Below are 27,231 nucleotides of genomic sequence, written 5' to 3'. Positions count from 1 at the left end.
TTTATTAATTTATTACATGGTTAATAAATTAATTAGAAATAAAAATAAATGAGTTATTAATGTATTATGGAAATAATATATTAATTAGAAATCATATTGTTTAATTAACATTTAATCTCAGAAATTAATTTTGAATTAATTTTGGTATTAAAAGAATTGATTAAAACTATAGGGGCTAAAGGTGACAATGTTTAATAGTTGAGAATTATGCAATTCTTGAACCTCCCTATAGTAGAGGGAACTAAATCTAGATGCTCCTAGGGTTTCCTTGGGCTCTAAGGGTGCCTCGGATGTTTTAGGGAGGAAGTTAAAGGGATTAGGGTTATCTTGGATGCTCCTACCTTATCCAATACTTTCCTAACACCTATATAAACCCTCCTTAGGGTTAAATTTCGGCGTAACCCTTCATTCTAAGTGCCTTGGCCAATATTTTGATCTACTCCTATCTTTCTATAGTATTCCTTGGTTGCTTGAGTTTGTTTGTGAACCATTAGAGGCACGGCACTTGTAGCGCTTGCTACCAAAGGTCTTTCAAGCAAAGATTGTTTACAATAACAATCTTAAAGGTATATTTCATAACCCTTTACTATGTGACTTTGGATTATACACTAGGGACATATGGTTTATACTTTTTCTTTCAATATTGTATGTTCAATTAGAAAAAACGTAAATCTTCAATTAGGGTTGCATGCACACATACGATTGTATGTTTTGCTCAAAACCAATCAGAAGAAAAGTTTAATAATCTGATGTTTCATAAGTTGATATTCTAGCTATTCTAACGTGATGTCATATGTTACTTCATAACTTTATTTCATTAGATGATCTAGTGTTTGATAACATTGAAGTCTAACTATTTTTTGAATTCTTTTACATTTTATAGTTTTATTGTCGACAAGTTTAGCTATGAATTTTAGATTTTCAGAAAAATCAATACCAAAGATTCGACGATAAAGGATTCAAAGAAAGTTCTCAAACAAAGTAACATAGTCACACCCCCAAACCGGAACAACGGAAACGTTCGGGGGCGGAGGATGTCATGTTTAGTATCACAACACATGCATCATAGTAATCAAAGTAACAAACAACCATTTCATTAATATTAAAGTGTTTACAAAGTAAGTGATTCACAAAAGATTGACTCCAAAAGTAAATAACAAAACAAGACATGAAGCTACTATACTCTATCTTCTGTATCCCAGCGTGCGTACCTGTCTACTAGTTTCCTGAGAATACAAGTTATTTTGAAAGAGTAGATCAACATTTTAGCTGGTGAGTTCATAAGTATTTAAGTGATGAAAAGTAAGTTGTAAGTTCTTTTAGAAAAGTTTGTTTGTTCTTCCATAAAATCCTATATTTTCTGATGTGATGAATGAAAGTAAAAATGACTCTACAATTCCTTCTATGAGTACTAAATGGATACAAGTTATATACAATTTAGAGTAAACAGACAATCGATTGTGTGAATCTGTCCTAAGCCTACAACCAAACAATGAACAGGAAATGAGGCGGAACTCACACATCCCATTGTTTGTTAGATCTTCATTGTATATAACCCTGACGTATTCATTTCGTACTTACAAAGTTAACTGTAATAGTTCTTTATATTTGATGAAAATATTCTTTAAGAAAATCATATATTTCCTTTAGTAAAAATGGTAACCACAATAGTTCCTTCTATAATCACTTAGTTTATACTAGCTATATATAATCTAATATCGAACGGACAGTTAAATGGGTGAATCTACCCTAATCCCACAACCAAACAAGGAACAGGAAGTAAGGCGGAAAGCAAACATTCAACTGCCTATCAGATATTATTTATATATAACCCTGATGTTTAAACTAAGGTATTATAGAATTAACCACTAAAGGTCCTTTAAGTTGTACTGGTTTAATAAGATGAATTAAACCTTTTCCTGATAAGTTTCTAGTTTAGTTACTGAATGTCCTATTTGAAAAGTATGTTTTTGTACTAGAAAACGGTATATTGAATTTGTATGCTATGACCTAAGTCATACCTGATACTCCTTATGATTACTTGGTGTATACGATATATATATATATATATATATATATATATATATATATATATATATATATATATAGCTAAGATCGAATAGATAGTAGGCTGGGTGAATCTGCTCTAAGTCCACAAACAAACAAGGAACAGAAAATGAAGCGGAAAGCACACTTCCTACTGTCTGTCAGACCTGATTAATATATATCCCTGACGTATCTACCGAGGAATCATAAAGTTAGCATTATAGGCCCCCTTTTAACTGAATCTACTAACACTTGACTGTTCTGTTTGTCTTTTGTAATGATGTATGTTTTCCCAAGTTTAAGACTATCTTTACTTGAAAATAGTTTGCATTACCTTTTATGTGAGAAGATCACTGTATGAATGTAATGGGAAAATGAAAGTGTACAGTAATTTCGTATAAATTAACTACTGAAGCACTAACTACCTTAAAACAAATTTGTTAATTAAGGTTAAAATGTGAGGTGGTTATAACCATACTGATTGACGAGTGTTTAACATGACGACCTGCTGGCGTCGAAACTGATGTGAAATTTGTCACCCCTTGGCCTGCCGTCCAAACTGTAGCGAACAGTCGGGATGCGGGATTGTCAATCCCGTATAGATCTATACACACAATGCCCGCTCTCCCTCCAAGAGACTCTGGTTACAAAACGCGACATAACAAATATATTGCTATGCTATAAAGTAGTGGTTTCACATTAATGTTTACTTGTTCTTGTAAAAGGATGTATGTTCCTTTCTGTTCTTATTATTGTATGTTCATTTCTGTTCTAGTTATAGTATGTTCTGAACCCCTAAACTATACCTATTATAGTTTACTAGTATGTTTGTTTTGTACTTTTCCTAATTTGTAGAAAAGACTCGATTATCTACTGAGTTATGATTGTACTTTAAAAACAGAGTTTTATAAACAACAAAGTAACATAACTTAAAATATTTTTTGAATTGATTTGATCACTTATAAAAGCATAAGAAATCCTTTAATGTGATGGCTTTCACAGATAAACATTTACACAATATCATTGTGTTCAACTTGTATCCCCCCCCCCTTAAAAGCATTTAAAAACATTTGAAAGATTGATTATAGGGGTATGAACTCACCTTATGTGGGTGATTCAACTGAAGATTCAAGTAAGAATGAGAAGTTCCAAGAATCAAGTCCCAAGGGACAAACGAGTCCTAAATGGCATATATTGATACATATATTTATATAATTAGTGTTTAAAACGACTAATCATGAAGGGAAAAAACCTTACGAACTAGGAAACACCCTCAATGGAGTGTTAGAATCACCTGTGATTGATCACAAGGAGTTCATGGCCAAGATCTAGGAGTTCCCGGCCATGGGAGGGTTTACGGCCCAAGATCCTTTAATGGGTTTACAGCCGTAAACTCTTGAAGATCTGGCATAAAGTGGTTGTTTCATGGGTGTAAATCAAGAGCTTCTAATGGAAAACAAGTAGATGAAAGAGCTACTTACAATTTGGAAGCTTTTAGGGTGTTTACGACCCAAGAACAAGTGTGTGTTCTTGGTGAAAAGATGAAGATTTGAAGATCTAAACCAAAAATGTTGAATTCACGGATGAAATCAAAGGGTTTGACTTGATTAAGAAGGATATCAAGTTAATATGGAAGAATAACTTACACTTTTGAAGATCAAGGAAGATATCCTTGATGATTCTTGGGAGATAATGGAAGTTCTTGGTTGGAAGATGTTAGAAATGAAGAAATAATGAAGTAAATCTATATATAGAGAAGTGATTGCGACCGAGGAGTTCATGGTCCGAGGTTCACTGTTGAAGCCTTGTTTACGGCCATGAACTGAGGATTCACGGTCCGAAGTGGTTTACGGTTGCGAGGAGTTTGCGGCCATGCGAAGGTTGTCGGTTCTTTAAAGATTTTCACTTCCAAACCTTAATACTCTTATTTAACTAGGATTCAACACTTATAACCCAATAAACCATCTAATTTAAGACTATGGAAGGATTAAGTTTGACCAACGTTGACTTAACGAGAATAAATTTTTTTCGGGTTGTCACAAACATTATGATTCCAATGAGGACCATATATGAGTTATTTAAGCTATTATGTTAATTATTTATCTTCTGGTATAAATTTAGTAAAAATGTTTTTTCAATTTTGATATTCTACATATTCTTATTAGTATAATCTAAGTTCAAATGTTATTGCATTATTTAATTGGAAGATGTAGTACGAATAGAGTGATATGGGTTTTGCTCTCTAAATATTCTGATTTTGTCTAAACTGCTTGATTTGAACATTTTAGTAAAGTAATGTGTAATATTTAGAGAGCATTTGATATACTATGCAGTTATGTGAAATGTTTTAAAATTATATGTCATATTCTAATTTCAGACATTTTGATTTTGTTGGAAACAACTTTCTTTCAAACTTTTTGTTAGGTAATATGTAATATATTATTTTAGACATCTTAATTTTGTTGAAACGACTTTTTTTCGAACATTTTGTTAAGTAATGTGTAATATATGATTTTTAAAAAAAAATGGATTTAGTTGGAAACAACATGTTTAGAACATTTTTTAAAATTAATTGTTTATATCCTAGTTTGTTGTTTTGACATAAGTATGGTTTTTTTTTTTGATGCAGATGAGATAATGAAATTACAAAATCAAGGGAAAATGAGTTTTTGATCCTAAAGAAAAAAAATGTACGACAATGTCTATAAAAATTTGTAGTTCATGCTACCTTGTCAGATAGCTTGTCAACTGATCAAATACACACCAACGAATATGAAACAAATATATATGACAATATAGTTGTAATTTTAGAATATAAGATGTATAATTTTGACATTCAATTTGTGTTATGTATTTTAAAGAACAATAGATGTAATGTTATATTTTATGTAATGTAATGTTAGTAATATTCTATGTTTTATGTTATAATAAGTAAATGTATAACAGTCTAATATCATAATATTATATGTTGTTTGTTTTCATAAGTGTATATTTAGCATATTTTTATAGAATAATGTTATAAGTTTTCAATGGAATAAGGTGATTTATTATTTGAAAAAAACGTGCATATGTGGAATATTCCAGTAGAAAATTGTTATATGTTATTTGTTTTCCGAAAATTATATCTAAATATTTTAAAATAATAATATTGTAGAATATTCTAAGTTATATCTAGACTATTATGATAGAATAATACCTAATTAAATTTTGGCTTGTTTAATACTCATTGATATGTTATTATTCTGGCTGTTCTAACTATTTAACATTTAATATTGTGTTGAGATTTAATATTCTGCAACTGTGTGTAATATTTTGATATTAAAGTGTAATATTCTAATATTTTTAATGTGTAAAATGAATTTATATTATGTAACATTCTAATATTATAAATTTGTATTTGACAACTTGATATTATATATATATATATATATATATATATATATATATATATATTGATCTGATGAGTCTGATGTTACTTCTTTATGTAGATATTCGTTTGTCATAAACTGCTTGCTTTAATCATTTTATTCAAATAATGTGTGATATTATAACAGTATTTGACATATATGAAGTAATATGAAATATTATGAAATTATGTATTATGTTATCATTTTAGACATTCTGATTTTGTTGGAAACAAATTGCTTCGAATATTTTTGTAAAATAATACGCAATATATTATTTTAGACATTCTTCTTTTGTTGGAAAAACTTGTTTTGAACCTTTTTGTTAACTATTGAGATATTAATTCATTAACAACGAAGTAATGTGAAATATTCTGAAATTATGTGTCATGTTTTGATTTTAGAATATGTAATATTCAAAAATCAAAAAATAACGCTACAAGAATGTTGTTCGTTTAATGATTAATGTGTTGTATATTAAGGGATACTTTTCATAATATTGTAGAATTCTGAATATTCAAATTAAATTTGATTATTATGATGAATTGAAAAGAATGAAAAAATCAATATCCAAAGGAGTCAATGAAACTAAAGCAAAATCTCAAGGATAAGAAAAACACAGATAATTAAAAATCATATTTCAAGTTTGTACTATAAAACTCAATAACATGGTTACATTGTTAGATACAGGGAAGAATGTGAATCTCAAAAGGGTCTTACAAAGTTATAGTCAAATAAGAATACACCAAAAACCATAAAAATATATATTACATGTTTGCAACATATAAAATTTATTTCGTATTCATTAAAGTCGACACTTACACTTGAAAACTTCTAGCTTGAAATATTCAAGTTCCTTTCAAGTTGGGTTTCATCATCTAAAATTCTTTGCAACAAAAAATGAATGTATTTTAGACTTGAATATGGATTATACAATCAAACATTTTAAATTAAAGTTAACGTGTTATTGTAATGTAACTAATCATACAATACATAATGTAAACATTGTTAAAAATACCTTGAATGTAATAATCTCTTCTTTAGTATAACCTTTACTGCACATTTCTAAGAGCATTCAATAATGATAAAAGATATGTCTCCAACCTTTTGTGTTTGAAGAAAACAAATATTTCAACAAAACTATGCTAAGAATCCTATTCTAAAAACATATTTAAGAGCAACTAATCTTTTATGTAGTCCAACCTATCCCTGCAATTTGAAAATAGCATATTCAACAAAACAATGCTAAAAAGACATCTCAAACATGCTGTGGTTGAAAAAAAAACATATTTTTAACAAAACTATGGTTAATTTAATAAGAGTAGTAAGATTACATTATTTTACACCAATTGTAACTAATATTTTGGAAGCATACTCCTATCTTAATGACGAATTTAGTAATGGGAAGGAGTGATACATCAAACTCTTTATTCATTCATGATTTTCATCAAACATGTAGAATGCATGTATAGTTTAAGAGATTGTTGAAAAACATATTCCTTGAATGACATTTCAAAATCATGCCTTAAAATAGATGATATATTTTAACAAAACTAAGGAAAATTTAATAAGATTAGTTAATATTGAATTATTTTACTCCAGTTCTAAGTTATATTTTAAAAGTATACTCATTCTTAAAGATGACTTTATTTTTGGGAAGGAAGGGGGTGATACATCAGAATCTTTATTCATTCAGGACTTTCATCAAATAGATGATATATTTTAACAAAACTAAGGAAAATTTAATAAGATTAGTTAATATTGAATTATTTTACTCCAGTTCTAACTTATATTTTAAAAGTATACTCATTCTTAAAGAGGACTTTATTTGTGGGAAGGAAGGGGGTGATAAATCAGAATCTTTATTCATTCAGGACTTTCATCAAATAGGTAGAATGCATATATAGTTTAAGAGAATTTGCTCAAGAACAATAATTGATTTCAATCAATCAATATGATGTTTTATTGCTAAAATCATGAATCATACATATATGAATTAAAGAAATCGCTAATAGCTTGATGATTCAATCAGTTCATGTTAGTAGGTTAATAATTGAACATGTTATATGCAAGTAAAAATGAAAGCGAAGAAAACTCAGGGGAAGAAAACTCAAACATTGATCAATTGATGAAATTATGATGTAGAGTAAAAAGCACAGCTTGAAAGATCGTTAGCAATTGTTGAAGATGAAGATTGACAAAAATGACTGAACACTTGAACTTCTACCATGGATGAAATCGATGATCACATAGCTAAAATTGATAACAATCTTGTAATGAATTGTTGATGTCGATAGATGAACATAAACCTCAATCACTCAAATCGAACCAAATAGAAGATTGATTAGCGTGAATCGAAGATTAAGAAATGTTGATCGATTAGTGTGAATTGGTAGAAAGAATCGAAGCAGCTGGGTTGATGACGTGAAAATAACAGATTTGATGATCTAAAATTGAACCTAGTGACTAATCTACCTCTAATTAACTAATCTATTAGATTAATTAGTGTTAATCACATTTTCTTATGAGCCACAAGATCAGTTTTAATCAAAGGCTCAAATTTAGTCCTCATGTTTCACAAAATATAAATGGTCTCAAATGAATATATATATATATATATATATATAACAGCATCCCACTAATCGTCCTTGTCGCATTGTGCTACTACACATTTAAAAATTATCAGCTTAAGAGGAAATATATGGTGCTAAACAATCCAACAAAAGGGTGAAAGGAACTATTTGACGCAAAAGTGGTGGATGTAATGGTGAATGATAAAATGACGATGATAATGTAGAAAGTAAACACGACTTATATGGTGGGGATTAAGGTTATTGGAGACGGAAGAGGAAGAAAAAAAGGTATGATATATGGTTGTGACGGTGGTAGCGGAGTTGATTATTGTCTCGTATAGTTTCATGGTCGGAGATGAGGGTAAGAGAGTCAAGAGAGATTAATGAAATTTCAGGGGCTATGATTTTCCATAATATTGACATGTGGTTTTTATATCTAGGGTTAAAAGTAATACTTGATTTAATCTTATTCACATTGATCATAAATTTTTAATCTACACCATTCAATACAAATTCAATGGTTAAAAATCCACTTTCTTATTTTTAAGACATTGGTCTTAAAAACTTTTGAACTTCATATTATATATTTATTATAAAATAGTATATATATATATATATATATATATATATATATATAAGAGGTACAAAAAAAAATACACTTCCTCTATTTTTTGTTTAACATCTCTCCCTCTCCCTCCTTCCATCCCTCTCTCTCTCTCTCTCTCTCTCTCTCTCTCTCTCTCCCCCCCCCCCCCCCCCCCGCATAAGCGATTGCTAGGGAAATGTCTATAGATATATTGTCTAGTCCATGTATAAATTTTGTACGAAAGCAAGTATGAAAAATATTTAAATTCCATCCATTTTCAATATATTGAGTTTTATTTTTGTTAACATTAGCATATTAGTAATAGAGACTCTATATAATAAAGTCAACATATTAGTAACAGAGACTGTATATTAGTAACGATGTTCATTACCAGAAATCTACAAAAAATTCATCCCCACGTTCATTTCTTCCATCGAAACCCATCTCCTATCAGCCAAATCAATCCGACGAAGAGGACATTGATTCATGTTCTTCCCAAGATAATTCATCACTAATGAATTCCAAACCTACATTCTCTTCATCTTTAGACGACTATAAACAAAATGAATCAGAATTTGAGTGCCTGAAATCAAGATAAAGAAACCAATGAGTTCAAATCTTTCATTATTCCACCCATTCCAAATTCTTGGAATCTGAGGATAAAGAACATACATGACAGTGATTTAGAATTGGAAGCAAACCTCTATCTTGCAAGAAGCTTCGGAAGTGGAAGATGGATCAATCACACAACGTGACATGACGATTTCTCATTATTTCCACAAGGAAAAATCAGTATGTCGGGAGATTACTGAACTAGATCTGCAATCCGTTATTGCAGAAGCTCGAATCAAGAAGATCATCATCCATGGACTGAGGCCGAAAAATAGAAGCTTCATTACCACTACACAAGGATGACCCGTCCAACCATCACTTGTAGAGTTTTAGAATTTTCTATCCAACCAAGAAGCTACGGCTAAGAAAATGGGAGACATCACGCTGATGAGTGAAGAGGAGGTGTTGTACACAAGTAAAAGCAGGAGGAATTTCAAGCCACTTGCTAAAGAAGGATACAACTATACTGACAAAGGGAAGAGTTAGCACGGAACCTCACAACCATGGAGATCTTAATAGACCATGGGGAGGAGGTTCGAAGGAAACTATAACAATTATGGAAAGTAGGGCCACATATCCATAGATTGTTGGTCAAAGAAAAATTTTGTCGAAAGCAATTTGATGACTTCTTTTTTTGAAGTCCCCTCAACACTATCGCCTTAGCCTCAACGAAGTAGCAAACAAGCTCACAAAAGGGATGAGTACTAGAAAGTATGAGAGTTTTTGTTGTTAGCTCAACATGGAACAAAGAATAGGGGATAGTGTTAAGGGGAGTGTTGAAGGTCATCACTAGCACAATGGAGATTAATAGAGTTTATCCTTTTATAAAAAATATGTTATAATGTTATAGAATGATCTAGAAGATTCTAGAACATAGTGGAAGTCTATGGAATATTCTCTAACATACAAGAAGACTCAAGAATATTATAGAATGAGATGGAAGATCCTAGAATTTTATGGAACATTCTTGAAGACCATGGTAGAAACAAGAACGTCCTATACTTATCTAGGAAATTATAGAACATTCTAGAAACATGTATAAGCTTATAATAGATATAGAATATGGTATATAGTTCTAGAATAATCATGAATGTATTTAGATCTAGAAAATTCCTATAAGGAGGTGGAAACACCTATAAATAGGTGTGGAGCTCATTTGCTCCAAACCTTCCCAACATCCAAATATCCTAAAAAAACACTCAAAGTAAGGAAAGTCTAATAATTGTTCAAAGGGTAAGTTCTTCTTAAGTAATCTTAATAAAAGTATTGTTGTTTCCTACATAAAGAGTACATATGTGTAACATCCATAAAAATTCAAGCCAATTTGAAACTTTTTAAAACATTTAGAAACCAACAATTGTTACAAATCTATTTTCAAAATAGTTCTATATCAGAGTATCCCAAAACAAAGTCATAAAATGTGAGGATCTGTATGATCACGCCTTTGCCTTCCCACAATAATCTAAGGTAGCTGAAACCAAAACTGAAATTGTAAGCCCGAAGCTTAGTGAGTTCCCCCAAAATACCATACATATAATAATACTCATATAATCACAAACTACATACTATGGGTCCAGTCAACCATCGATTTGGAATACCCCAGGCCCTCAACCATCCAGTTGGAATGCCAACATACTATGGGTCCAATCAACCTTGGGATGGAATACCCCAGGCCCACAACCAACAGGTTGGAATGCCCACATACTACCAGTCCAATCATCCTCGGGATGGAATACTCATGGCCCACAACCATCAGGTTGGAATGCCCATGTCTATTGGCTTTCGCACAAAGCAGATAAGCCTCAACCACCAATCAAACATGTACACATATAACATATAACCACATAATAGTCTATAGACAAACAAACCGATTTAACAGATCATAACTGCATATAACATCCTATATACTAGGATACTAATCTAACGGATCATAATAGCATATACCATCTTATTTACTAGGATACTGATCTAACAGATCATACAATACTCAAGCATATAACATATCAGGATAACAATCCAAAAGGGCTGGCCTTGGTGTCTTAGACCCTTGGGTATAGTGAGGAAAACTCACCTTACAATTGTCGAACTGAAGTGATAAGCTTAAACTCTTAAATCACCGCCACATACTCCACCGCCTATATTTACCATAGGACCATATTCATAAATTTCCAATTTACCAAAATACCCCAAACGTCAACTAGTCAACCCTTGGTCAAAGTCCAAATCAATGATCAAGGTCAACAGTCCATGTTGACCCGAATCGTCAAGTGCATCCACTGACTCGTCGAGTCCTTCCAAAATTCGAGAAATCATGAAATCCCTAGTTGACTCATCGAGTTTCCCTGCAACTCACCGAGTTCATTCATGTCAAAATGTCGGGAAAACCCTAGCTGACTCGCCAAGTCGTCCTATTGACTCGTCGAGTCCATGCAGAAACCCTTGCAGAACAATCTTCATTGGACTCACCGAGTTGGCCATGCAACTCGTCGAGTCTCTTCAGTTCTTTCTCCATCCAGATGATTTTAAGCCACTCTCAAGCTCCATAATGTAGATCTAAACTTCTAAGGCATACTTCTTACGTAAAGTTGCAAACTTTACATACATGCAAGGTGATAATGACCTAAATCAAGCTAAAGAAGAGATTCTAGGAAAGGGAAATGCACTATCATGCTAAAGGCTCAAACTTTATGATTATAAGGACCAAGATGAGCCTAGATCTGAAGTTACAACTTCAAATCTTGGTTCATCACCCGAAATGAAACACCAACATGCTAAAATGGCCCTAAAACTTAAATATAGAAGGGTATAGCTAGAAGGAGATCAAGGTAACAACTTGATACCTTCAAATGATGCTAAAATGGGGCAGACTTTAGATCTACAAGTCCTCCTTGTTCCAAACTTCTTGAACTTCAAGTCCTTCTCACCAAGATCCACCTTCCAAGCTTAAAACATACAAATATGGAGAGTAAACACGAATTAGGGTTTCTGAGCTCAAGGGGGCTATAAGGGAGGCCAAAGGAGGCTAATGACCCTTTAAATATGGTGCAATACCCTAGAAATTAGGGTTTCATCCACCAGCTCCAACTCGTCGATTCGTGTCCTCCGACTCGTCGAGTTGGTCACTTAAAACACGCGACTGACTTCGTTCCTACTCGATGAGTCAGGGAATCCGACTCATCTAGTAACCCCTTTAAAATATACATAAAGCTTTAAATTGTATACCTGAGAGTCGGGGTGTTACAATATGGAAGCGGCAGAGTATGCCGTTGTTTCTGTGGAAGAATTTGGAAGAAGGATTTTGAGAGGTTATGGTTGAAAAGAGGACTAGAACATGGGGGTTGGAAAAGTGGTGAATGTTCAATGGATAAAACAGAGACATGGGTTAGGGTTTCTTGGGGAAACAAAAGACTTCGAAGATGAAGACATAGATATATGAAAAGTGTAAGTATGCTCTTAACCTAATAAAGTATACTGCCTATTGTAAGTTAAGTGGATGTGTAGATAGTTCACAATCTATTGTATAAACGAATAGATGTATAGTTTGACTTGCTATTGTATGAACGAATATATGTATTGGAAGGTTCTTTTCGGAAATCACCAACTTCTGGTCTGTCATTGTTGTTTTTTCTCAGTTCTATCGGCGTCTTTACTTTCAGTCAAAGTATGGTGTTCAACTTCTAAACGTGAAAGAAGGTGTTTCAGAAATATTTTACTTCTCATGTTTTTTTTGTTGGCCCATTATTGTTACTTGGTCTTCGATTGAGAGTTCGATTCTTATGTTGATCTTTCGATCTTTTATCGACCCGTTAATTGTATTTTGGTACTTAAGAGTTCTCATTTCAACAACTCTTTTACTCTTTCAAGTACTTCTATTCTCTTTTACTTAACCAACAATATGTCATTTCCTGGGTCTCTGTGGGTATTCTTCTCCTCTTTGTCTAAGGCTAGGAGTGCTAAATTTATGAGAGCAGATTTGTTTGTTCATTGGACTATATGATGAGTTCATATTTGTTCATACTTTAATTGTTGGTGATTCTATGATGGCTAAATTTTGAAATCTTTCTTCACTTGTATGTGATTTGATTGTTATTTTACATCATATATTTGTCAAATGTATTGGTCCATATGATCTTCTTGTTACCTTTTTTTAATGGTAATTGAGTTGGATCTCATGTTTAGTAGAAATTATTATTCAAATAAAATTTTGGTAGAATTCTATGGCAAGCATGTTGTTTATTAGAATTGTAAGGGTATTGATGTTTTATATATACAAAATAATAATATTGGGTTATATGGTGTTTCTATGCTCATTTAAAATTTAGTTCACCCATCATGCTCATTTCAAACCTAAAAAGAAAGTTAGTACACCCATCATGATCATTTCAAATATCTTGGCCATTACTTCAACGAATTCAGAACTCGGTTTCTCATCAGTGGATCCGAAAATGATGTCATCGACATGCACTTGAGCAAGAAGGATAATGTGATACCTTGAATGCTTAATGAACAAGGTGTTTTCAAATTTTCCTTATTTGTATACACTCTCTAGAATATAACTAGACAAGGTGTCATACCATGCCCTAGGTGCTTGCTTCAACCACATACAACTTTATCTAGACGATACACATGATTAGGAAATTTTTCACTCTCAAATCCTCTATGTTGTTTCACAAAAACTTCTTCTTGAAGATCCCCATGTAAAAAGATAGTCTTTATCTCCATTTGATAGACTTTGAAGTTCTTAGATGAAGAAAAAGCAAGGAATAGTTGGATTGCTTCAAGTTGAGAAACAAGGGCGAAGGTTCCGTCATAGTCCAAACCTTCCAATTGACAAAAACCTTGAGCCACAAATCTTGACTTGTTTCTAATAACAATTCCATATTCACCCATCTTGTTTCTGAAAACCCATCGAGTACCAATAATGGTTTTTCATTGTGGCTTAGGAACTAGATTCCACACACGATGACATTCAACTCATTCAGATCGTCGTGCATAGCCTTGATCCACTCAGCTACCTTGACATAATCATCAACATTCTTTGGTTCGATCATTGGGACAAAGTTCACAAACATGTAGAAGTTACTGTTGACTCTACTATGAGTAAGAATCCTATAACTGACATCTACAATGATTTGAGATTTAGGATGATCTCAAAGAATTCTAAGATTAGCACCTTCATTCACATGATTTGGGACTGAATCTTCCTGATTTGAAGAGTTAGATGGCTCAGCTTCTTTAGTGATGACAACCTGATCTTCCATGTCAGAATGAGAATTAACAATTGAATCAATGTTGGAAACAACAGGCTCAGTGACATTTGGCAATAACTCAGGGACAAGGTCTGATGGACCGAAAGTGAGCTCAATTAGAATGGAAGGAGGATGATCAATCTGATCATGAATGAATGAGTCTTCATCGAACGTGACATCAGAAGTATCCTCAACGGGTTTGCCTTGAGAGATTAAACACCCTGAAAGCCTTGGACACACTAAAGTATCCCAGAAACACTCCTTCACCAACTTTATCTTCAAACTTTGAACTCTGGTCCTTCTGATTCAGAATATAACAAACATTGCCAAACATAGGAAAGTAAGAGATGCCATGTTTTCTCTCTTTAAGTAGCTCATAAGAACTTTTCCCATGGCGCTTAATGGAACAGTTTTGAGAGTAACATGATGTGTTAACATCTTTAACCCAAAATGATAGAGGAAGTTCGGCCTCAACAACCATAGTTCACTCAGCTTTAATGGGAGTCCGATTTTGTCTTTCAGCAATGCCATTTTGTTGGGGGTGTTCTAACAACATAAATTTTTTGAGTCTTGAGTTTGAGGAAAAGTATTTTAGGGAGGAATTCTTGAATTAAGTGCCATGATTGCTACATAATTTTCTGACTCTATGGCCATAAAGAACTTCCCATTGCTTAATGAAAGAGATGATATCATCAGCAGCATGACTTTTCTTTCTCAAAAATATCACCCTTGTAAATCTTGAATATTCATCCATTATGACAAGAGTAAACTTCTTCCCGAATGTTGACCATATTGGGACAGGTCCAAAAAGGTCCATCTGAAGAACATGAAAGGTTTTCATTATAGAGGAACAAGACTTTGGCTTGAAGGAGGACTTGGTTTTCTTTCTCTTTTCACACGTTGAGCGTAGTTTGTCCTTGACGAACTGTATCTTAGGAATTCCATGCACAAGCTGATTCCTAGAAATCTTTGAGATGTTCTGTTGTTCCAAAACCAATTTTGATGTGATTGAGCATGAGAGAAGAAGGAATGTTGACGATTGTTGTCAACATAAAACATGTCCATAACAAGATGTCATTTTGTCGGTTTGCAGACAGCACGGTAACATTATTTTGATCAATCACTTTTCCTTCATTCTTGTTAAAATGAACTTCATAGTTAGCGTCATGTAGTTGGCTAATTGAGATGAGATTGTGCTGAAGACCTTTGATGTATGACACATTCTTGAATACAATAAAATTATATAGTGCAATATCCTTTTGTATCTCCCTCTATTGTCTCCACCTGTAATAGTTGGACCATCTTTTCTCACAAAGTCAAAAGATACTTAAACATGTCATATGTCTTGAACATCTACTATCTGAATACCAAATATGTTCTTTACCCAGAAAAACTAAAATATACAGTTAGTATATACTGACCCATCTTTCAATGGGTCACTTAAGTGAAAATATGGTAACAAGCATTAGGGAGACAATTTAATGAGTTTCCCTTTTTGATCCAATTATAATTTAGAGCAATGATGTTGCCAGTATGAACAAATCTTTCTTCAAACATACACTCGCTAACTCTGTGAGAGGCATCACCACATTGATAATAAACCATGGTTCTAGAATTCTTTTTTAACGTTAGAACTTTGATCTCTTTTGACAACAGAACCTGAGGAATCTTGATCATTTAATTTGAAAACTCTTGTTTTAGTTCTAGACTAAGGAGTGTCATCAGTGGTATACTTAGATGACCACTTGTCATGTGACACAGAGGAGATGGATGAATCATCAGAAGAAGAGAGTTTAGATTGACCTATAGATTCAATGTTGCTAACAGAGCACTGAGGAAACATGTTGGGAATTTCATTTACAGAGTGAACTTCACCATTGGAGATAGGAAATTTCAACAAGGTCTTAGTGGAGGGAAAAACATACTCTCGATGAGGAGGTTGATGAGAAGGGTCCAGAGCAGATAAGCGAGATATACACTTGCTATTACCATTAGAATCAGTAGTACAATATGTATCAATCAGAGTTTGATTTTGTAACAGCCCAAAAATCCAGATAAAAATTTTCTTTTTTAAATAAGGTTTACAACCATAAGTAGATACTAAAAATCCATTACATAAAAGCCATCATACAAATCATCAGAGTGTCTATATCAATGAATGTGGAAAATAGTGGAGAGTGCATGCTGTGCCATCAAGTCGGGCCATTCCTTTTGGAACTAGACGTGTTTGAAATCACAATACAAACTATAAGCAAATGCTTAGTGAGTTTTCCAAAAATAACACATACCAATCATACAAATGGGCCAAACCGTGAGGTTCATTCCAGCCCAAAACAAGTATGGGCCCTGCCCTGGGGTATACTTCAATCCAAACATATCGCAGTGGGCCCCGTCCTAGGGTATATTTCAACTCGTTATGTCATACTGCCCCCGACCTAGGGTATATTTCAACCCAATCACAACATGTAACATACAACAACTAGCATACTACATAAATGAATATTAGGCCGACCTTGGTGCCTTAGACCCAAAGTTATAGTGAGAAGACCCACCTCAGTCTGTTGAAAACAGTAACTGCTCGGCTACCAATCCAATAATCTCACACTGAATAAATATACAAATTACCCTAATTAGGATTATGACACAACCTAGCCAAGAGCCCGAAATCCTAAGTCCAAATTCATCTAATATGGCCCACAAGCGTTTCTTCCTTAATGGGCCTAACATCCAAGGTCCAAAACAATAATGGGCCACAAGGCCCAATAGGCCCAACCATGTCACCCATGGTCCAAACAAGTACAAAGGCCCAATAACTCTTAATGGGTCCAGACCCAAGGCTGAATAGGACCCAAATAGCTCAAAAGCCTCACGAAGCCCAAACTCCATTGGGGAGCATATGCCCAACGTACCTCATCAGTACGCTTATCGTACTGAATCCTTTGCCTGTACACGCAACGTACATATCATTATGCTCAATGTACAAACAAATCTTGCACAAAAGTCCATTAAGTGCTTAATACTCAAAATCTCAACATCCAATTCCATATCTGAGTCTATTAAGATGTCCTATGGCATAAAGTTGGCAACTTTATGCCCTTTCATGCCACATGGGACCCCAACACCTCATTTTTCTCATTAAGACCCCTTATAAGACCATAAAATCATGCATGGTCCTAATACAACCATCAAGTTAGCATTTTTATGCATCTAGCATGCCCAAGGAGCTTAGATATAATATTTCTAACCTCTGGAGTTACTCAAACTCACAAGAAAGCATCCATTGACAAAAAAATGGACTCCATAACAAAACCTAAATCAAACTAGCAAAAGAAATAGCAAGGTTTACATTTTTTACCTCTAGAAGTTACCCAAGATCAACTAGATGCAGAATCTAGAAGCTCAATAACTGTAACGCCCGTGTTTCTGGGCTTGCCATTTTTAGCAATGTAATAGTCTAGGTTAACCTTTATAACCCAATTTTAAATAATAAGAATGTATTATTTGTGAATTATGTGAATTATGTGAATTATGTATTTATCTTCTTAATTATTATAATTTAATGAATTAAGAATAAAATAAGCGTCAAAATTTAAATGTTAGATAAAGTCGATATCTATGGATAATGTTGTAGTAGTGGAAACGCGGTTTCCGAATATATAAAGAATGTTGAAATCCGAGTTATAACGAAGAAGTTATGACCTGTCGAAGTTTCGCGACAAAACCGGTGTGGCACAGCATGACGTAAATAGTGAGTTTACGAAGGAGTGATATTTATCCTTAGCGATCTAAACGAAAGTCGTAGAGTTCGTTAAACCGAGAGCGTGCATAAAAAGAACGCCTAAATCTGACTTCGTATGTGGAAGTTATGATTTTTCGAAGTTTCAGCTTAGCAGTAGACAGCCCAAAAGTTCGAATTGAGATCGAGCGAGTTTTAGCCAAAACAATCTAAACGAGAATTGAAGATCTCGTTGATTGTAGTGCGTTGGTGAAAAGACCGACGAAAACGGACGTCAGACGAAGAAGTTATGAATTTCTAACGAAGTTTTTCTGTCCCGGCCTTCTAAAAATAAATAATAAAAATAAAATTCAAAATTAGCCGACAGAGTCTAAATGAAAGTTGTAGAGTATGGACTGACCTACGCGTGGATATAAAGAACGTCAAAAACGAAGCTCGTATGCGAAAGTTACGCAATTTAGAAGTTTGACGAGTCAAATTACGCCGAGTGTAATTTGAGTACGCCTAGCGTACTCAGAAGGGTGCAAGTTGCCTGACCAATACTCGAGTGCCACCAAATGACGCATGCAGTGACGTCGAAGTACGCCCAACGTAACCAAATTACGCCCATCATACTTGGAAATTACGCCCAGCGTAATCCCAGACCCAGCAACCTATAAATAGAACTCGAGATCAACCATTTTCCTTGCGATTTTTCTTCCTTTCTCTCTAAGTTTTGCATCGTTTTGCGTTCCAATCATATCCCGAAGCCTCGGTATCATTCCCGAGCCCCGAAGCAAGTTCCGAAGCCCCGAGGATCCCGAGAAGTGAGATTTCCGAGCCGAAGCCCTGCCCGCGAGGAGCCCGGTTTTTGTGAAGATCTTCCAGATCTACCGAAGAATACTACTTCTGCAAGTCGTAGTGTTGTCCGATCATCTTCTGATCAGGTGAGTGTATAGTCCCTTTCAATACACAATATTATACAAGTAATCGTTGAATGTATTTAAAAATACAGGTTGTGTGAGGGTATTATTATTACCTTCTAACACATAGGCTTATATGACTCTCCTTGAAATTTCTTGTTATGTGTTTATGTGTTACTTGCTATTTGGATGGAGTATTGAAAGAGCATGCTATACAGTTTTTCTTTTAAAAATTATGTATAAAACATGTATATTTTTATCTACTAATATGTTGTGTAGAACATGGGTAGACAGTTAGTGTGCAATGAAATAAATTGATGAGAGGCCTCGTTGTTGGTGTTATTCTAGTCATTCAGCAGAGTATGGATGACGACCTCAGACTATTCTAGACAGTCCTATGGAACGCTAGCAGACTAATAACCTGTAGGTGTTGTGAACGATGTGTTCACCGGTGTACTCTATCCCCCACATGGTTGCCTTTAGGACACTTATTGTAGAGGAAGCCCCTCTGCAGTAATGTCCGTCCCGATGAAAATCCTAAATTAAGTTCCTTATAATAGATGTTGTTTTAGGGACGTAAAGTGAGGATAACGGGAATGGGTAATCAGGTTATTGTTGATTGTTGAAATTAAATATAATTATTTATTGTGGGTTGAAAACCCTATATGCTCGCCAGGCCCCCAAGCCTGACCCACTCAGTTTATTTGTATTACAGGAAGTGGCGCAAGGGCATAAGATGGATGAATCATCAGGTTGTTTTGTTTACAAGTCTGTATATGTATATATTTGTTGAATGACTTGTAATGTTATCGTTTATGCTTTATGGTCTGTATCGGAACATGACATCCCGAGTTTTGATTATATAATGAAAGTGCATCTCTTGTTGAAATGCTTTGATAAATATTATTTTATCATATTTTGTTTTTGGGAACAAATTCTGCAACTCTTTTAAATCAAAAGAAATTACTCTGAAAATGTTTAAAAAGCATAAATGAAACCGGTCTTTTCTGGCCGAGATTTTGGGGATGTCACAATAAGATCCAAGACTTGATCACCACCTTCTCCTTCTTGCAAGCATGCTAAAATGGCCACCAAAAACACTTTTAAGCTCAAGGATCACACTCTCATGCAAATCTAGGGTTTTGGGATGATAAGAGGCAATGGAGGTTGTCTAGGGTAAGGTCCAATTAGCATAAGAGTGTTTAAATAGGGTCCTTGCCCTAAAATTAAGGTTTTGGTCTTAAGCCACGTATGCCCCGTGTACTGCTTGGTACGCCATACGTACGTGGTGCATGGCCGCGTCCAGTCCTCCCTAGTACGCTAAGCGTATGCATATGTACGCCCAGCGTACGTAGGGACGCTCCATGCAAAAGAAATTTATTACAAGGGTAGAAAGGGTAAATACCTGTATTCTGACCATTACAAATCTCCCGCACTTGAATTAACTTCATCCTCGAAGTCTGCTGATGCAAGTAAATCTGGGTAATGCTCTCTCATATCGTCCTCCGGCTCCCAGGTCCATTCGGAGCCCCTTCGGTGCTGCCATTGCACCTTCACTTGTGACAACTGGCAAAGTTCGAGTCAAGCAAAGTCTAAAGACGTATTATGTATAAGTGAAACCACATCTTAACCTTGTTGCAATGAATCATCTATATCCAAAGAGGCATCATTTGTATAAGTTAATATATATAAATTTAAAACCTTGTTGAAATGGACTATTGTAAGGCAACACAAGTCAAATAATTAAGAGTTAAAAGCATGAATTATACCCCACTATAAGGGATTTCGGTTGTTGGAATCAAAAGCAATGAGATTTTGGTCATGTAGGACCACCACCTCATGCCTAAAACCGAAATCGCCCTTCAAGGAAATGTATCAATACCGAAATCACCCTTTAATGGGTGGAACCAAAATTGAAATCAAGGGGATTCCGGTCATAGCTTGGCCAAAATCCTCAACTTGACCCACATGTATTGATTTGAATTGTTGATACTCTTCCCAAGGTAATAAACTACATTAACCAATGAAAACATCAAATCACGATCACCTTTTCATCCATATAAATGGCCGAGATCACCACCACCATCTCTTCTTTTACACTTCAATATTCCTTTCATTTTGCTCTCAAGAAAACGTCTTCATCCTTCATGCAATAGCCCCAGTAACACTTTGAAATGTTTCCCAGAAAAGCATACCTCAAGTAAATTCTTAGAATTTTGGGTAAGTTCCTCATTAATCTAGTGTCTATACAACACTTTAAATTATCAGTTCATCTAATTTACACATACCATTATGTGTTTAAATCTATTATCTATTATGATACAACTATGTTCACGTATTCTAACTCGGAGATCCTCATTTTTACCTCGTTATCAAACCGCAAATTCATATAAGGTGACTTCATACCCCTAAAATTTTCACGTCTTTTTCTATATTTTAAGGGGGGGGGGGGGATACAAGTGAGACACAAGAAAACTTGTGTTAAAATACAAACCGTTACTTATGTTTTCTTATATTTTATATACATTTTACGTGAAAATGTTAAATACGTAAAATAACGTTACTACCAAACTTATACACTTTTACATGCAAAGTTGTTAAAACGCAAAGGTTTTCATTTCGACGGAATATACATTTACAAAATATAATATGTATAGTTTGTGGAATATTCACGCTATTTTACCATTTGGGACAAAGAAATAATTATATAAAAATATAATTATTTTTATGTTATATAAGCACTATGAAAGGGTAATACATACATTTACAAGAAAAAGGGATTTTTCATATGTAATCCTGTTGATACAAATTTTGTGAGACATTTGGCTTCACCGTACTTTTAAGTACATAACTTAAGTTTTGTATTATAAACCAAAATCTATTGTAGGGAGAGTGTGATACTCGTGCATAAATCTATAGCTATAGTTAGACCGACAAGTCTGGGGTGACAAATGTCATACATTCCGAAGCCTGAAGAACGTCGTCACAGTCCAACTAGTTGCTAGCATGGTTATAATAACTCACATGGAGTATTAACAATACATTTGGTTTACGGGGCTAACAAAACAATTAACTGGCTTTATATAGATAAAACTACATTACGCTATTGTTACAATACATCAGGCGTTTCAGGAAAACATATACTTAAATGGTTTTATGTAAAGTAAAACTACGTATTACAGATTTTAAGCACAAAAAATTTTTACATATCAGTCTTGAGGTTTCTAAGACTACAATTCGTTTTAAAGGAAAATATTGGATTTTTTGGAAAAATACACTCTATCATTTTACAAGGAAAAACAATATATTTTATCATACAAAACTCTTATGAAGTCACCAACTTAATTGTTGACACTTTTTTAAAACTAATTGTATTCTCAGGAAATCACTAAAACAGGTTACCATCAGCTTTTGAGGACGGGACGCTAAGGCATTAGTTAAAAACTCATTTTGTCATCATATTGTTGTTTATTTGGAAACATGTAACTCATGAAACAATGTAACCTTTTAAATTATACCTATGATGGTTGTGTTTACTTTGGTCACTATTATACTCGTTGTTATGATACTGTACATGACGTCATCCGCCCCCGAATGTTTCTGCCATTCTGGTTTGGAGGTGTGACATCACTAGCTTCACCACTTTGTTACGAAGAGCTTTATTTTTTCTATCCATAAATGCAATGGATTTCTCTACATAGTTCAGGCTCTCATCCACCTGAATATCATCCAAGGAAATATCTGCAGCCTCATCTAATCCACACTTCCATAGCTGAGACACATGGAAGGTGTTATGGATTTGACTCAGCTCATCAGGGAGATCCAATCGATAAGCAACCTTGCCAACTCGGTAGAAATCCTGAATGGACCAATGCATCGGGGTCCCAACTTGCCCATATTCCGAAAGCGGATGACACCATTCCAAGGTGACACCTTCAACAATACGAAATCTCCCACTTCAAAACTCAAGATTCGACCGACATCGGTCAGCACAGCTTTTCTGACGACTCTGCATGACCCGCATCCTGTCACGCACCTGCTAATTCAACTCAGTGGTCTTAACTACCACTTTGGTTTCCCATGACCCAATGTCCAATCTCCCCCCAAACAACTAGAGTCCTATAACTATTGTTGTAGGAGAACTCTTCTAGTGGGAGGTAAGTATTCCAACTCCCTCCGAAGTCTAGAACGCATGCCCGATGCAGATCCTCGAGTCTGGATCATCCGCTCGCTCTACCCATCGGTCTGGGTGTGTTAAGCTATACTGAAAAGCAGGTGAGTGCCTAACTCCTCATGAAACTTCCTCCAGAACTTGGAGGCGAACAGAACATCGTGGTCTGAGACAAAAAATACTGACACGTTGTGCCTGACTACCATCTCCCGAACATAAATATCCGCTAATTTCTTGGCGAATATACTCTCAGCAATCAGAAAAATTTTGCACTCTTGGTCAACCTGTCCACAATAACCCAAATAGAGTCGACACCCTGCATTGTCCAGGGTAATTTCGTGATAATATCCATGGTGATCTCCTCCCATTTCCACATGGGGATGGGTAACATCTGAACCTTTCCGTGAGGCCTCTGATGCTCGGCTTTGACCTTCCTACAAGTCAAACACCACTCAACAAACCAAGCAACTTCCCTCTTCATGCAAGTCCACTAATAGCTCAATCTCAGGTTTCGGTACATCTTCGTGGACCCCGCATGGATAGAAAACTTGAACTTATGTACCTCCTCCAAAATCTTCTGCCTCACCCCACCAAATGCCAGAACCCAAACCCTACCATAGCGAGTCAATAATCCCCGGCTGTCTCTGAAAATCAAAGGAATCTGCCCCCTAATCCGCTCAGTCTTTCAATTTTCTTTTTTCAATCCTTCTACCTCTTCCCCCTTAATCATATCCATCAATGGTGAGGTGACCGTCATACTCAAGCAAAAATCTCGGATCAGAGCACTCGACGCCTTACAGCTCAAAGCATCGGCCACCACATTGGCCTTCCCAGGGTGGTACAAAATCTCACAGTCATAATCTTTTACCACGTCCAATCACCTCCTCTTCCGTAGATTCAAGTTCGGCCGATTCATCAAATACTTCAAACTCATATGATTGGTGTAAATAGGGCATCGGACCCTGTACAAGTAATGCCTCTAAATCTTGAGGGCAAACACCACCGCCCCCAATTCCAAATGTTGAGTGAGGTAATTCACCTCATGAGGCTTCAGTTGCCTTGAGGCGTAAGCAATCATATGCCCCCACTGCATAAGGACAGCTCCCAAACCCGAAATAGAAGCGTCGCAATACACCACAAAATCATCCAATCCCTTGGGTAACGCAAGAATCGGGGACTTGCACAATTTCTTTCTCAAAGGCCAACTGATGATCCGGACCCCACCGAAAGATTACATTCTTCTTGGTTAGATGAGTCAAAGGCACTGGAATGTTGGAGAAGTCCTGGATAAATCTCCGATAATACCTTGCGAGACCTAGGAAACTTCGAATCTCAGATGTATTCTTCGGAACTTCCCAATGCATCATAGCCTCAATCTTGGTCGGGTCCACCAAGATACCACCCTGGTTGATGATATGCCCTAAAAAATGCAACTCACGTAGCCAAAACTCGCATTTGGAGAACTTGACAAAAAGAATCTCCTTCCTCAAGGTCTCCAATGCCTCCCTCAAATGATTATCATGCTGCTCCTTGGTCTTAGAGTAGACCAGAATGTCATCAATAAAAACAATCATGGACCGATCCAACATTGGTTTGCACACTCGGTTCATGAGACCCATGAACACTGTTGGAGCATTGGTGAGCCCGAATGGCATCACCATGAACTCATAATGATCATATCAAGTTCTGAATATCCTCATCTGATGATATCCTGACCGAAGGTCGATCTTGGAAAACCAAGAGGCACCCTGAAGCTGATCAAATAAATCACCGATCCTTGGAAGCGGGTAATGGTTCTTCATCCCCAGCCAGTTTAGGTCCGGATGATCAATACACATCTAGTGTGACTCGTCCTTATTCTTCATAAACAGGATCGGTGCCCCCCATGGGTAATTGTTTGGACGAATAAAACCCCTATCTAGCAGCTCCTGCAGTTGTGTAGACAACTCCTGCATCTCAGGCGGAGCTAGGTGATATGGTGCCTTGGCTATCGGATCCGCACCAGACATCAAATCAATCCAAAACTCAACCTGCCTCTCGGGAGCACCCCAGGAAACTCCTCTGGAAAAACATCGGGAAAATCTCGTACAATCGGTACCCTACTCAACTCTTTCGTGATCTCTACCCTCAAATCTGAAACACAAGCCAAAAACCGAGAACAACCCTGCTGAAGAAGTCTCCTAGCCCCTGCTGCTGAACAGAAAGTTGGCCCATGCAAAGCTTTCTCACCAGGAATGACTAGATCTCCCCCATTTGGGGTTCGAACTCTCACCAACTGTCGCTCACAATCAATCATGGCCCCATTGGGCCCCAACCAATCCATCCCAATGATCACCTTCAATCCCCTCAAAGGAATTGGTACCAAGTCGATAGAAAACCTCTCGCCGAACATGTTCAGAATACTCTTACGAAATACCCTCGCGGCACTAACAGTACGGTTTTACGCAATCTCCACCTCAAGAAGGGAATGCAGAGTCCACAGAGCATCTTGAAACTTCTTGTTGGCCGCAAGAGATACAAAGGATCGGGTAGACCCTGAATAAAAAAGAACATAATCCGACAATCCATTGACCGAAAGGTCCCTATACAAGATCATGACAACATAAACATAATAATAATAATAAAGCAATAAAGATAAAAGATAAAGCACATACCAGTCACGACGTCTGGCGCTGCTCGGGCCTCATCCATGGTTAGCTGAAATGCTCTGCTCTTCACCGCAGAAGTCTCCGCCTTACTTTGACGACCATCTGTAATCCTCAGTGTAGCGGGCGTAGGCGCCGCCACTGCTCCTCCAGAAAACCTCATACAATTGGCCTTTTTATGACCGGTCTGGTTTCAGTGAAAACAAATCAATGCCTTCCTAGGGCACTCCTTGATCATATGGACCGCCTGACCACAACCAAAACATCCTGATCCCACTCATCGACAAGGTCCACCGTGCGGCTTGCCACACTTGGCACATCGGCCTCGGCCCTGCTGTCCTCTGCTGTGAACCTTGGTGGTCTTAGGCTTCTTAGCCTGACCCACTGCCGTCAAAACCAGCTCCAATTTTTGCTTCGTGCGGAGCTCTAACTCGATTGTCCGCTTACGGGCCTTCTCAATCATGTCATTCAGGGTTTTGTACCCTGAGAAACTTACAAACTCCTGGATATCATCCCTTAGGATAGCATGATATCTCGTCTTCCTCATCTATGTATAAAATCCTCCCATGTCATAACAGTCACACCCACCGACCCTACCTCGCGGGTAACCTCCTCCCGCCATTATCGCGCTCAGTCCCTCAACATATAGGACGTAAATCCCACCTTTGACGCATCAGGAAAAAAACTCGTACATAAGCATTCTCCATGTCAGCGATCTAGCGGCGACTAGCGATGGGATCCTTAACCCCAAAGAATTCGGGCACAGTATACGCCTTGAACTCCGGAATGATGGAGTTTAAGTCCCAACCTGACCCGTAGTGATCTCGGCTCGAAAAGACCTGATCTGCTCTTTCATAATCTCCATGATCCCCTCCTTGACGGTACCAAAAATCACCGAGGTAGCATCAACGATGCCGCAAGTAACCTCAACTGCGATAATCTCGCACAACCTCTCATCAATAGGCTCTACACTAGAGCGTGAACCCGATCTTCAACCTAATCCCGAACCTGAACCTCCTCGAGTAGTCATCAACATCCTCAACTGAAAATACAACATAAAAAACAATTTATAAGGAAGTTCGAAGGGATTCCTCTCCACCGGACTCCTTAGAGCTTCCAGGACTGTCCTTGTCTAGGGTACAGGTCCTGTGCTTTCAATAGTGTTGGGATAAATAATATTGTGTCAATTTTTTTCTACTAGAATAGTCTATAATGTAACGGTTTGGCCCTGTCCACCTGAGTCTTCATGTCATTAGGGTTAGACTATTTATAGTGCATGCATGCATTGTTTTTAGGGTTATCAATTG

This window comes from Lactuca serriola, chromosome 6 (assembly GCF_051521515.1).
Source record: "Lactuca serriola cultivar US96UC23 chromosome 6, Lser_US96UC23_V15, whole genome shotgun sequence".
Classification (NCBI taxonomy): Eukaryota; Viridiplantae; Streptophyta; class Magnoliopsida; order Asterales; family Asteraceae; genus Lactuca; species Lactuca serriola.
This window is presented reverse-complemented; position numbering follows the sequence as displayed.